This window comes from Pseudopodoces humilis, chromosome 18, assembly GCF_049639895.1.
Source record: "Pseudopodoces humilis isolate 2021_Gansu_Grassland_sample_001 chromosome 18, ASM4963989v1, whole genome shotgun sequence".
In the NCBI taxonomy this organism is placed as follows: domain Eukaryota; kingdom Metazoa; phylum Chordata; class Aves; order Passeriformes; family Paridae; genus Pseudopodoces; species Pseudopodoces humilis.
In genome coordinates, this window is record NC_142217.1 from 6,192,265 (window position 1) to 6,204,515 (window position 12,251).

General features: G+C 39.0%; 1 long non-coding RNA gene across 1 annotated transcript; it reads left to right on the forward strand.

The window, feature by feature from the left end:
- Positions 1–1,611: 1,611 nt before the first annotated feature.
- LOC148182919 (uncharacterized) lies at positions 1,612–2,893 on the forward strand. Its single transcript, XR_015774116.1, has 2 exons — positions 1,612–1,643; positions 2,576–2,893. It is a non-coding gene; the product is annotated as an uncharacterized LOC148182919 (long non-coding RNA).
- The last annotated feature ends 9,358 nt before the right edge of the window (positions 2,894–12,251 follow it).

Below are 12,251 nucleotides of genomic sequence, written 5' to 3' on the forward strand. Positions count from 1 at the left end.
GTAAAATTGAGCACTTTTGTAGTTTAGTTGTTGCAAAACTCCACATACTCACTTTGCAAAGTGTGTCAATAATCCACATTCCTGTGAATAACTCTTATATTAACACTGTCTAAAACACTTCTCGCTTTCTCCTTTCACTTAAATAAACACCCGAGGGGATAAAAGCTCCTAAAACCCCTCAAAAACACCTATTCATTTCTTTCCATTCTTTCTGACAGGAAATTATTTCAAATTTGAGTTTTCCATGAACTCCCAGAGTTCAGGAGCTCCTCTAGAACACCTCTGGTAGGTAATTCTTATGGGAAGGTATTGTTATGATGGCTCCAATTTCAACATGCTAGAAATTTAGCCTGGATCTTCCAGTCTTTTACCAGGTGCCAGAACTGGGAAAGCCAGGCCCTAAACTCAAGAGATTACTCTTACCAGATCTAGAAATGTTCTGTGATGCTTCTCTTTGTTTCCTAATGGCAAGTCTTCAAAAACCATTCCTCCAGCCTCCTGTAATCCCATAGAAAAATGGGACAGAACAGGTATGCAGCTTGCTACCTTGTACTTTACTGGAGTGCAGATATTAATGCATCATGTGGGTTATTTTTTGGGTTTTAAGGCACTTATGTCTTCAGTCATAAAGTTCTATTAATACAACACAGCTTATCCTGTTGGATTACAGGTTATGTCCTAAAATTCCTATCAGAAGTCTTAAAAATGCGTTATTTGTATATTTACAGTAAAGGAGAAGCCTTCCTGCTCACGCCCTGAAATGTGTGCCAGGTCTTCAGGGCATGCTACATAATGTGCCCCAAGAAGAAATGCCCTACTTTCAAAGCTGAAGAAGTTAAGACAATGAATTACGGAATTAGATGGTGAGGAAACAATGAAGGAGACACAAGAACTAATTGCAGGGAGAAATGTGCAGAAGTGTTTCTGGACTTGTACACTAGGGCAAAAGAAGTGGAGCCAAACTCATTTGCACATTAAATGTATTAACCATCTTCTTGCCTTATGTAACGTAGCTAAATAATTTAAATGTGCTCTTTATGTAACTGAAAGAACATATTGCTTGAAGCAAAGTGTAAGGGGTAGGGGGAAGGGTTTGATAAAAAGATTTCCCACCCCTTTAGCTGCAGAAATTATATCCCAAGTACTGTTTTCCACAAATGTTTGGGCTAAATTTCAGTGAGATGTGCACTGGAAAAGCCCTAAGAAATCTATAAGAATTCCTTTGTTTTTTCCAACCTTAACTTGAGCTATGGCCATTATTAGCTTTGAGGAAAACTGCCCTCAGTATGTTGGATTCACTGCACCCACTGTGAATAGTGGAAATCCTCCTTTCAGTGGCAGAAAACAGATCTTTGTTCAGATGCTTTTAAATATATATTTTTTTAAAAAAATCAGACCTTTGTTCAGATTTTTTGAATGTCTATTGATCTTTCTTGACCTTTGCAATGACTTTGGGGGTGGGTCAGCAATCAAGTCTAGCCAGGTTGCACCTGAAAAGGATTGAGGTGGCCCCAGGGTAGCAAATTGGCTCAGATGAGATGCAGGTGAGGGCAATTAACCGTTGGGACAATTAAAAACAGCTGGGAAGTTCCCAGCCTTCAGTTCCCTGTGGGCTCTTGAGAAGAAAGCATGCAGTATCTCGGGTAGGTTTGGTTTTGGGTTTTTTTTTTTTCCTTTTTATAATTGTGGTGTTTCTGCATTGTGGTCTTTATGACAGAAATCCTGAGGAGATGTTTATGGTGTTTTTTATTTATTTTTTTTCTAGTTATAGCCTGTGTTTTTGTGCTAAAGTGAGCTGAGTAGTTGAAAGTAGCAAACTTATTTGTATCTGTAATAGCCAAGCAGAGGCACTGCAGAGCTCAAGGTCTTGAGAGCTAACAGATTATCACTGTGGGAAGAGAATGTGATTTGTTATTTGCTCCAACTAAAAACAACTTGAATAACTAATTAAAAGTGCTTAATTTGTTGTGTTGTTGGGGTATTTTTGTTGTATTTTTTTCTGAGTTTTAATTTTGGATTTTGAAGTTCCTCATTAGTAACATTAAAAGTGGAAGGATGTTCTTAAGACATTTGCCAATTGCACGAGCCCTTTTCTGTTTGCAGCTGTACAATGTGATGTTTCAAAGTGCTTTTCTCCCTTCTGTGGCAAATCTTAATTTTACTTAGCATACAGCAAACATTTATTTTTGTCCTCCTAGCGATAAAGAATTTGCATGCAAGGTTCTTGAGTTGTTCTGAAACAATATTTGTCTTGATAATTGGATGCATTTATCCAGTTTTGTGGATGCTTTTTCTTTTTTTTTTTAAATGAGTTGTTTTTTAGTGAGGTCTGTCCCTTAAAGACTTGTTTACTATACCCCGCTTCTGAGTCTAAAATATATTGTGCCTTTACAACATAAGCTGTGTGAAAGGAAAACTCCAATGTTATTATTTCAGCTACTCTGTTAAATCCTTACCTAAATGGTGTGCATGTTGGGGGTTATTTGTTCCCTTCTTAAAGCTATTTCAACACCTGGTATTTACCCAGGAAGCCTGGAGGACTCATGTGGTTCTCAAATTGCTGCTCTTCTCCCAGGTTCCCTCTGTTGCTCTTTGGATGAGTGTGATGGACTGCTTTGCATGCCTGGGAAGCTTTGTTTCTCACCAGGTAGAATCACGTGCTGACATCTCTCAAGGAGTCCCATATGCCAAGACACCTGAGCCAGTCTTTAATACCTCCCAGCTATGTGGCAGGCCTGGAAGAACCTCTCTCAAACTTTCTCTCCTGTCACTTAGCTATTTTTAAGAGCTATCTTAGCAGCATGCAGAGATGAGCAGACTACAGGAGTGGAGACTCTTATATATTCCTTTCAAGTAATAAATAAATAATGTATTCCAGGCTGTGTAACCAGCAGATGTTCCTTGTTCCAACTTTATGGTTCTAGAGATAGTTAGTTAGCAGCAAATTCAAAAGTAGTTTTACAGTATTATTTCTGGGGAAAAACAAAGACACCGAGAGCTGCTGTAGGTTTCAGATCCTGGAAGGCAACTTCAAGTACTTGCATTTTGTTTTGTTAAGAAAAGAAAGGGGAGTTAAAATCCTGAAATTATGAAGTGGCTTTCAAAGTGAGTAGACTTCAGCCTCAATGGCCTCTCTAGAAGATGAATTCTAGTCATTAATAAGACGTGTCTGTCTATTATGGTATGCATTAATTTGTGTAGCTTCTCTTGGATGAGCTCAAGGTTGTTGACTGACTGTTCTTCAGTGTCAGTATCCTCTGACTGCTGCAGTGTAGTTTTTAATCCCACTTATGAAAGGAAGAAAGGCACTGAGGGGATAGGATGCAGCCTTTGGGTTGGGGCTTAGGAAGGGGTTAGGAAGAGATGTGTGTGTGCTCTGAACAAGGGTCCCTTTAGCACAGGGCAACACTCACAGTGAATGAATTCCATCCCAATTAATGTCCATCTAGTGATTTGAAGTGTGGTAAACATTTTAACAGAAAATTCTTGGATAATTTTTGTTAGTTTAATAGTGACTGTAATTTAATTTTCATTTCACTGGCTATGAAAGAAGGGAAGCAATGGTTTTGGTTATCTGAGTTCTGGAGGGTTTACCTCCAGGTGCTTTTAATTCCTGTAGATTTGTTTTCTAGGGTTGGGAAATAATGGCCTGGCCACGTGCTCTGTGATGGATGTGTATCACTGTACGTGCACAAACACTCCAAGAGTTGTTATTGAATACTTTCTCAACAGATATTGGCCACTAGTTAGATGTATAAAATAAAGGGATAACAAACACTTAAAGGCATTCTGATACACCCTTCTCTCTGCCACACCAGAGAGCCATCATTGCAAATGGGATTATGCAGCAATATAACAAATGTCATTTGGTTTCTGTCCTCCAGCAGTAATCAAATAGCAGGAAAAACATTCTCTCATGCATATGTTTTTTTACTCCATTTTCTTTTACTGTGATTGCTGTTTCACTTTTTTTAAATTTTTTTTTTCTTAAGCAAAGGATGAGAAATGTGTATAATTTCTTGAAGTGATGTTTCAAATGATGGAATTCAGCATTCTCTTACGTCAGTGTTTCCCTGTAATTCTGCATTAGGGAAGTTAACTTAGATCTAGGAGAGAATTCATGTCTTGGCAGTATCTAAACTTATATATGCACTTTATATGGAACGACTTGTGATGTCCGAGGGAAGTATTAAAATAAATAAATTCCAGTGACCACATTCATGTTGAGTCTGAACTTTCTTCACCAGCCTGCTGGACTTTGCCCTTATTGTTAGTTCAGTTTAGATGCATTTGTTGGGCAAAAAGCCACAAAATAATAACATTGGGTTGATTTGGGGTTTTCCCCCTTTTATTCACCTATTTTTTGGTTGTGTTTGCTAGCTTCCTTAAGTTTCTTGTTTGGGAAAGGCTTCCCAGGCCACGTGTGTTGAGGTGACAACAATGAAGAGGTTTCTGTGGGGTCACCCAGGGCAGTGGCTCTTGGAGAGCTCCCAGCTGGGACATGGGGAAAGGATGAGCAGAACCCTCCCTGCTGTCACTCCAGGCTCCACCTGATCTTCAGTGAATCCCTGTGATGAGGATTCATCAGAATTTAGATTCATTGGGAGAGGTGGGAAAGACTGAAAGTGAACTTCGATTTTTTTTTTTTATTTTTTTTTTTTGTTGGATATTTTAAGGCTCGCTATCAGTTTTCATTTCTCTGCTACTGTAAATCAGGAAGATGGTGTGAGAATTGAATACCTGCTTTCCAGTGCTTCTGCTTTCTCAGTTTTTGTGCCAAAGCATGAAAATTCCTGTGACCATGTTACCATTTTGCTAATGGTTCATGCCCTAGTGGATACCCTCCATTGCCCTAAAATATGCAATCATTTAATTGTCATTGCAATCCTATTATATTGCCATTATGGAACGTCTGGTGGGGAAAGCTATGAACATGTTATTAGTGCTGAAAGGGACAATTTACTGAATCTCACTAAATGCCATCACTTCTCAAAAATGAAACAAAATTACTTTATTATGCATGTCTTACTTTAATATTCTGCTCAGATAATGATTGGGAGCCATTGATCTTTTTCTGAGTGGAGATTTTTTTTGTACAATTTTTAGTTTGTTGCAACAGTAGGAATGCTAAAAACTTACCTTCTTCCAGCATCCTTCCTTATATAAAGAAAAAAAAGGGGAAGGAAAAAAGGCAGCTCTTGTTGAACTGGAGTTGTGGGTACATATTTTGAAGCTTTCTGTTTAGTGGCTCAAGCAAAGTTCCTATTAATAAAGTTCATACAGATGAATCAGAGCTCTTCCTCCTGGAACTCTTTCTCCTTTTCAGCTCATCTCTCCTTGTTTTTTTTAGCAAGTTTTGTAAACTCTTCAGGGCATAGGGTACATCTTAATGAGTCTTTGAAATAACTTGATATTCTCCTCTGTACAACCTCACTGGAGGTCTCCAATTACAGCCAAAGTACAGATAATTAACTCCCCGTGTGTGGCTCTCCTGCTAGAGGAGGGTTGGTTGCATTTGAAGCACGTGCAAGTTGTCAGTGGGGGAGCTTAAAATTGCAGTCTATTCCCAGGGATGGTTCAGTGAATTGGAGAATTTGAAATTCTTACTGATTCTAGAAATTGCATTTCCTTTTGTGGATGGCAAGTGAGGCCAAGTGAATCATTTCCTTTGCCTTTTTGAAGCTGCCTCCAAAGAGCTATGGGAAATCAAAGGGAAATGTGGAACAATATTGAGACCAACAGGGACTTCGCCAATGTATTACAAATTCCAGAGGAAATGCTATCTTAACTAGAAGGGAAGAAAATATCATGGAAGTCCTTTAATATCTTTATGGTTTGATGTCTTTTTAAGGTCACATAAAACAAACTGAAGAGCATCACATGCAAATTATGATTAACAATTTGAGCTTGGGGGGCATTAAAAATCCTAAAGTATGATAAATGCAAAATGTATCAGGATTAAGAATGTGGATATGTGCTTACACTGCAAGTGTGTCACCAAACAAAGAAGAGTCTGTTGTCACTTTTTTCCTCTTTTTAATTCATAGTATGTTTGGCCATTTCATATGGGTTCTGCAAATATTTTTTTTTTTAATCCTAGATTTCTTCCTGGTAATTTCGAATTTGTAGTTCTGGGCCAGCTGATACAACACAAATAGAATTATTGCTATACAACTTAGTTTGGAAAAGGGTTTTTGAAAAGCAGTTTTGAATTGCCTTGTGGCAATTCTCTTGTACATAAACTCATTTTAACTGCATAAAACCTACTATATTGCATCTAGAAACTGCAGTGAATGTGCATTTAGATGTTATGAATAACTGCAGTTAAGTAGAAATGAAACTGAAATAAATCTGAATTTTATTTGCACTTTCCCTTCATTTTAATGCCACTCAAGCTGCTGCTACCTTTTATTCTCAGAGTAACATAGCTGTTAAGGATAAAGAGCGTGTGTGTGTGTTTATCTGTGAAAAGCTCAAGCACTGTTGGCCTACATGTAACATGGTTTATAACCACAGAGGCTGTGCAATGAAATTTTGACTGCTGGACATTATTTTAAAGCTGTTTGCTCCTGTCATGGAAATGCATTACACAACTAACACAAGGTATGGCTGAGAAAACTGAATAACCACTTGAAAATTCAAGATTTCTGTGGGTGATAAGCGATGCTGATGCCTTGGCAACCAAGACGCTGTTGGAAGGTGTTGGGAATGTGCACGAGGGCTCGTTCCTGCGGCCATGGACTGGTTTGTGGTGCTGTGCTCGCAGCAGCCAGAGCTTGGCTGTGTGCTGTGGCAGTGAGCACTGCCAGTGACACTGTGTGTGTGACCAGAACCCCTCTGCTCTGCAGGCACAGCTGCTTCAGAGGAACACCAGTGACTGTGGGGAAAATTTTCAAAAGCACTTGAATGACTTGGTCAGCTCTGTGTCATTTCTGAGCGTGACTCACCTGCTCAGGAACCGCAGCCCACAGAAAGATAATGTGCTTTGTGTGCCAGTGCAGTCAGCAGCCTCTGAAAATTTTACCAACAAAAATCCTGGTTGACAGAGGTTTGCTTGATTTATCAGGCTGTGATGGCTTTTATTTGCTTTCCTGCTGCTCTTTTTGCTGCCAACTCATTCAAATTTAACTTTTGGCCCGTTTCTCTTCTGTCAGCTCTCAATTTTTGTCATGCAAGCCACCCTTCGCAATTACTGTCAGAGTGTAATTAAAATGCTAAAATAAGGTAGTAGGAGCCTGTGCATTGGCTTCTGCCAGCAGCTCATGAAGAAGCCCTCTGTCCTGAGCACATGAATGTGCTGGAAAAACAGCCTGAACACACAATCTCTTAGCAAAGCCATGGTGGAGTGGAGCAGTTTGAGAGCCGTGCTGCTCTTGCAGGGTGTGCACACCCTCCTGAGGAGCTGGGTCACACCTGCGCTGTCCCTGCCCTGTGACAGTGCTGTCCTCTCTCATGCTACTGCCCCTCAGCACATTCTGGGGGTCTGTGATTATCAAGACTGTTTCTATTATAGTTTTCTCTTTTTTTTTTTTTTCCATCTTCTAATGATGATTCTTTGATTAGGCTGTTAATATTTCAATTATGGTACTGGGAAGCCAATGACTGGACGTAGAAGGTGGGTTTCTTTTTGCCCATAGCAAGGTTTTCAGCATAACTTCTTTGATCTCTTTTGAACTCAGAATGGCACAAATCCTGACCAGGCTCAGGAGTTCTCCCACATTGCACTGCTGCTCTGCCTCTTCTTAGCTTTTAACTTGTTTTGTCACACCCACCTCCCCTTTCCCTTCTTAAAGGAGTTATCTCAAAGACTGAGAATTAGTATAGCCTGGAAAATTTTTAATTCGTGCCCTGATTAATGAGTATAATGTAATGTACACCTGTGGTGATAATACCTTTATTAACATTGAAGCTGCTAGACATCAAAGCATTGTATCAGGCAAAACCATCTATTTCTCGTTTAATGGAGTCACAATTCAAGTGTATTTTGTAAGAATGAAATCACATCATAACTGGGGCTCTGCATGGTGAGCAGAAATCCTTCCATCCCCAACTGCAGGTTAATAATAGGGATGGCTGTTATGTTCAGTGTGGCAACCAAAGCATTAGGTCACAATCCACGTTTAACATCACTGAACGTTTTATGAATTCACTCATTTTAACACTTGACAAGTGTCTTAAGAGGTAGATGCATTAACATTATTTTTGCTTCATAAATAAGGGTGAAACAGTGTTCTCACCTCAACGTGAACAGCTTCAATAAAGAGAAAATGCTGCAGCTTTTGGAGCAATAATTCATTTCCTGTGTGGATAAACTGAGGCTGAAGGCAAAATAGTTTGTCTCTATCTAGTATTGTAAATACATTACCTTTCCCCTTTTAAAATTGAAATCCATCCTATTAGACCACAAGCAATGCCAAGGTTTCTTTCCCACAGCTTCTTTTGTTTCTTTTCCAAATTCCTCTGCTGTTAATCCTATCGTACAATAATTTGTTGTACAAAAAAGGCTTTTTGTTTGTTTCTGATTCTTCAGCTCTCTAAAGTGGGAAGATTGTTCTGGCTGAAAAAAATTAAAATCTTGGAGATTTATTGTACAAAAGCCTGGATGTGCTTACTTTGGCAAAATTCTCCATGATTTCATTGTTCTTTTTAAGAACCATGAAGAAAGCTGGTCATGTTCAATATTGCCTCCTCAGGCAGTGTCTTGTAGGCATGACAACAAGCATATGTTGTTGAGGAGGTGAATGCAACCAGGTTTGGAACTCATCCATCTCTTGAGACAGGGGTGGGAGGCGAGGGAAAGGTAACGAGGAATTTCTTATAAGACAAATATAAGATGAACGTTCCCATAAGAAAACACTAAAGAAACTCCCAATATGTAGAGTTTGATTTTCATATTCTTTGGATCATGGTCATATTTATCTTCTGTCTGGAAGGATGAAGGGGCCAATAACGGTGTTTTCACGCTCTCCAACCTTATTTTCCTTTTTTTCCTCCATGGATTCTTAGATTTATTTTTATCTTGGAGAAGCTGCAGTTTACTGGTGTGCAGTAGGTTAGCTTTTATAGTTATAAAATTTAGGAGAGAGTGATATCCTTTCCATACAACTTCCAGAGTGCTTTCTAAAGCCTTTATTGCTGTAATCTTTCAGATTCAGTAAGAATCCTTGACCTTTGCTGGCTCCATTATTTTAGAAATGTTGCATGACTTTGATTCCTCAGTGCTACCACATCATAAGGGAAAATCTTTCCTTATGGAAATGGCATAGCTGCATCAAATAAACAAGTCTTGCACTCTTCACATTAAATGTTATAGAGATCTGCCTGCACTTTAGAGAAGTAACTATTATTGCATTGCATAACAGGTGGAATTTGAACAGACAGATCATACTTAGAATGGAAATAGAGCATGTTCTTGTTTTACAGTGATTGCTTATACAAACACTTAGTCTATATTAAAAAAAAAAGAAAATTAAAATCATTTATTTGAAAACACGAAAATGAAACTGCCTTTTCTCATTATATTTTGGTAAGACTATTTTCACTCCTGTAGTTTGGGGCTTGATTTAACAATGCAGAAGTTCTGGCTGCCAGAATCAGCTTTTGCCACCTTAAAGGTAGGGATGTGAGTGTGGTTGTGAAGAATTGCTGCTGGTCAAAGGTGATGTTCTCATGTTTGTGCTGACACAATAACCAATGTCAGAAATACCCAACAGGCCACATTAATAGGTTTCATTTAAAAATTTGTTAAAGTATGCATGTGTAACATTTCCATTTACATTGAAAGTATGAAAGGATGTGGTCTTGTGGGAATGCATTAAAGTCTCTGAGGAAAAAACATTCTAAAACACACATAAAAGGACACTGCAAGCCTGATTAACATATGAAACTCTCAGCAGTGGAGTTCCTTGAAGAAAATGAAGAAAAATGTTGGGAAGAATATTTAGAGTTTACCGTTTTACACTGCTCAACAGCTCTGTGTTCATTAACTGGCACATCCCTTCTAATTTGTGATCTCATTTGTACTGTGTCAACAGCTTTTAGCAGTGCCTCTCCACATTCTGTTTGCTTTAAAACACAGCTTCTGTAATCGGGGAGAAAACTGGGAGCAAAATCAGCATTTCAAAACCTGCAGTCGTCCCCATTAGCAGCTCCTCCTTCTGCTGAGCTGGGGAGGTTCTGTGTGCAAGGCTTTGCTCCACTGATAGAACTGATCTGTTTTAGAGAATCGCCACAGGTTTTGTGGCATTGTAAAAGCATCCAAGAGCTGACCTTTTTTATTTTTTGTCCTTTATGCTGCATTACCAAAGTAATCTCTTCTTTCATATTTTGTCAGGTGATAAAAATGGGGATGGTGTAATTTATAGAGACATTTGGCAGTCTCTCCCCATTTGCCTGGATTGGATGGTACATGTCAAATCCGTGCCTGTCCCAGTGAGGATGTTTACCTGAAAGAGGAGACAGTGTGTTAGTGGATCAGGCATAGATTAAGGTGTTGCTGTTGTAAGGAGTGTGTGCCAGGTATGATTTAACAGATTGAGCTGGTTTCCCTTCTTTAGTTTGCATTTTACGTTTTGTTATGTGTTTTGGAGCTCACTAATTTTGTAACATATTTTTATCTACCTCCACACAAAGGAACCCTATGCAATGACAAAATATTTTCCATACAACTCAGAATTTTTTCTTGTCATGATAAATATTTTTCCATCCATTGTAATTTGTATTTTTCTTTTTGCAGTAAGATGCCATTTAAAAATATTTTGAAGTGTTCCAATGTGCCTTGTAGTTTTCCATTACCTAAATCATCCCAAGTCCTTTTAGAGCAAGCCCCAGTCCAACTAGAGACTGTCCTTGTCTCCTTTCTGTCCCAAACTGTCTCAGTTACGTCAGAAGCTCCAGGACCCACCCTTGTCCTGCTTCTCAACCAATTTTAAAAAGTGTGATTTGGCTTTCTGAGGATTGCATGATTAGGTTTGTTCTCACCTTATTAGTGCTCCTTCCTTTGCTGCGATCACCTGTAATAAGTCAGAGTTCATTTATTATAGAAACTCAGAGATATACAGAAGAAATTGTGAAGAGACTTTAATAGTTTCTATCCCTTACAGGAGGGATATCTTTAAATTATGAAGTATTATAAAGAACTTTTGCTCTTATCATTAGTTTTCTTAACCTCTCAGTCCCTTTGACGAGGAGAAGGAGCAGAGGTATCACCTGGAACAGGGAGGGAGGGAGTGAGCCATCCAAACCCATCTTTCTTTGGCTGACTGATGTTTGGAGGCGTTTACAGGAGTTGCTAATGACCTTCTTGCTCAGGTCATCATCTGATTTGGTGCTATGATAAACAAAGAGGAACAACTTAAGCCATTTTTCCTACATGTTTTTTTTATGTGATACATCCTCTGGAGATGCCTTGCAGTCATTTAGGTGATGTGGGACCTTTCAGAATGAAAAATAACAGGAAAAAAAAAATATAATAAAAAGCATTTTGTTCTGTAGTTAGCTGGAGGATTGGATAGGGAAGCTTGAGATTTTAGTAACCTTCAAAAAAGAATTAAAATCAAGCAAGAGGGCCTGGAAGCAGCTGTGTGTGTAATGCAGCAGCTTACACAGCTCTGCAGCTACCAAAATAGCTCTGTATATACTTGGTTAAATATTTTGGTTTTAGTCTTCAGTATAGTCACTTCTACTTCTGTAATGCTCCTTATTTCTCCCTGCCAATAAAATGGGAGGGGAGCCTTGGGGCACAGTGTGCATCTCTGAGGACTTTTCCAGCTGCTGATGGAAAGACAAGCTTGTACAGATGTAAAGGGGAAGCTGAGCTGTTCCCCCAGAGCACAGCCTCCACTCCATGGTGTTTGTCACCACGGTGCCCTTATTGAAATTTGTGTGGGTGATGTCAGTTTAATAGGCTCAGCACTTCTAGGGGACATTGACAGAAACTAAATTGGAAAAATGCAACAAATGTTAGGTTTTAGCAGAATATCGACTTAATACAGATTGAACAGGGAAGAAAAATATTGTGTGGTGTGCAAGTTGAACTTCACATTGTCTCATTAAAGACTCTGCAATGGATAACGCTGTCTGCCTGCCTTGCCCTCAGCTGTAGACCCAGCAGATCATTCATGTAAGGAGTAATAATATACCACTGTGGCACCTCACTGCAACTGCCATGAGGAATTTTGAGGATCTGTTTTTATTACTTACCAAAATCTACACTCCATTTATTTCTGTGTAACCGGTTTTTTTGCTCCCTC